Below are 2,611 nucleotides of genomic sequence, written 5' to 3'. Positions count from 1 at the left end.
AAGGCTCCAGGGGTGAAGGAAAACTTAACCTTGTATGAACACCACGAAGAACCCATCGCCTGGCGACCAAGGCCTAGCCTTTCAAACCCACACTCTACAAATGATATTGTTTGGGCCTTTTACGTGGTGCGAACCCGACACTGTTACGGTACGTCGCGAATCGTGTCCTTACAGATATATATTTCACTGTCATGTTTTTTTGGATAACTTAGTTAATATCACTTTTTAATGTTATTCATATTAAGTACACCTTTAGACATTATTTTAAGATATTTGCTTCATTACATTTTTCACATAATAGTGTCAGTTTTTATTTACAATAAGTTTGAATAGAAGTTATATTATGAGAGAAACCTAGCTCTAACATTGTCATTGAGCTCTCAAGTGAATAGAGTGATCAAACAATTGAACTACTTTTCTATTATATAAGTCCTTTAAAGACGACGACGACGACGATATAGAGACAGCATCTCTTTTATATTCTCTCCATTTTCTCACCCAATATAGAGAGAAAAGTCCACTTTTGTTTTTTACCAACTTTTTCAAGTACTATTTCCGATTCTATTTATTTATTCTTTATTTTATTTAAATATTATTTATTATTTTTTAATAATATTTTTGAAATCTAATACTATTTTTCTTAGATTTTTATCAATATATATATATATAGAGAGAGAGAGAGAGAGAGAGAGAGAGAGAGAGAGAGAGATGGGCAACTGAAGAATGACATTCATTGTGAAACCGAGCCTATCCCCTCCACTGCCATGCTCTTTCCTAAACCATCCTAATTGCAACAATGTCTCCATTATTGGATTGGAAGATGGCTAGGTAGTCGGTGTTCACCATGACTGCAACAAATGTCAGAGTTGTTTTTGTTAGTGTTGTAGGAGAATGGTTCCTAACGGGAATAGATGGGAATTGTAGGAGAATATATGAGAATTATAGGAACACCGATTTAAATAGAAAAATATTAAGGAATGAAATGCAATCAGCAATCAATTGTAACTAACTAATAATAGGCATATATAAACTATAAAACTATTCTATTGGCCCACATTCTATTATTCCCTATATAAATTAATAATTTCAACATGTGTTAAATACGATTAACATGCTTCGAATCGTAACTAATTAACTAACTAACTAATTAACTAAATACCTAACTTTTTTTATTGCTAAAAAAATAAATCCCTAACTAACTAAATACAACCTTACAACAATTATTATCAATACGGTTCCCTCACCACTATTCAATAAAACTCTTTCTCTTGCATAAAAAAAATAATAAATAAATAAATAAACACTTGCTCCAAACTACAGTCTTCTTTTTATTCTTGTTGGATTAATAATACAAACGGACAATAATTCAATAAAGCAAAGCAAATTAGGAACAGACTCAATCTCCCGGTGTCAAAACGCAGAGCACCAACAGGTTTAGTTTGAGATTTTAGCATCAATTTAGGCCAAAGGGTCCTCAAAATCCAATATCAAAAAATAAAATTAAAAAAAAAAAAAAAATGCATACGTGCACATGTACAACAACAAGCTTTATACTATACAATATAAATATCTTCAATTGAATTGACAACGTAAGTAATTTTGCTATAAATTGAATTGAGAAAGAGCTTTACTACTTTGAGAACAAGCCTTCTCAGTTGAATCTTCTGTATCCCAGTGAGCTTCTACGAAACCAAGTCACTGATCCCCGACAACACCCCTGCTGTAATTGCCTGATTTAAAGAACAAATTGCACACTGATTAATCGCAGAGAAAAAGTAAAGCCCAATTTATAGCCGTTAAAAATACATATGTATAATTCACTTTCAGCACAGTAAATATACAAGAAAATTAAATTTGACTTTTTTCCTGATTCAGCTGAATGTTCGTGTCATATAATTCCAAACCCAGAAAAGAAAAACAATGGAAAAGATTCAAACTTTCATGTTTCTTCTACTTCCTCTTCATTTCTCAGCAACCAAACATGGGTCAAAAGAAAAATTAAGCAAAATCAAAACTTCAAACGAACCCAGATAACCAAAAAAAAAAAAAAAAAAAAAAAAAGAACAAAAATACGTGTTGTTTTGTTGAGTGAGACCTTGGTTCTCAGTGGATGATGCTGAAGCTGCAACAAGTACTGGTTCAACAAACTCTTCTTTGCCATTGACCCAGAGCTCGATTTTTGCTTCCAACTCCTTGAGATTTTGCAAGTGAATTATTATTAACAAACTTGAAAGTTCAAATAATATAAAAACACCCTTGAACGTTTAGACCCCCAATTTACAAATTACCAATTCAAGTTTTATATCAAACAATTAATGTGTGGAACATGAACAAAAACTTAATACAGAATTGGTAAACAATCTATGCCAATTAAAATCACATCCACAGCAGAAAATAAAAAGCAAAGATAAAAAGAAGAGGGATGCAAACACAAGGACAACACACGATGTGTTATCGAAGACGAAACCAAAGCCCTCGGCGTAAAACCTCTCCGCCGCCCTCCAAGCGGTAAACAATCCACTAGAAAATGTAGTTGGGATACATGAATAGCAATAGACCCTCCAAACCTAATCTACCCAGTGTACCTAAACCCTCCAAGCTTCTTGCTCCA

General features: G+C 32.9%; 1 long non-coding RNA gene across 1 annotated transcript; it reads right to left on the bottom strand.

The window, feature by feature from the left end:
* Window positions 1-773: 773 nt before the first annotated feature.
* LOC115963829 lies at window positions 774-2,198 on the bottom strand. The gene is made up of 3 exons (XR_004085929.1): window positions 2,096-2,198; window positions 1,632-1,730; window positions 774-848 (listed from the first exon to the last, which is right to left on the bottom strand). It is a non-coding gene; the product is annotated as an uncharacterized LOC115963829 (long non-coding RNA).
* Between the last annotated feature and the right edge of the window lie 413 nt (window positions 2,199-2,611).

The sequence above is a fragment of the Quercus lobata genome, chromosome 1 (genome assembly GCF_001633185.2).
Source record: "Quercus lobata isolate SW786 chromosome 1, ValleyOak3.0 Primary Assembly, whole genome shotgun sequence".
NCBI lineage: Eukaryota > Viridiplantae > Streptophyta > Magnoliopsida > Fagales > Fagaceae > Quercus > Quercus lobata.
Note: the sequence above shows the minus strand (reverse complement) of the source record. Positions and strands in the feature narration are given on the sequence as shown.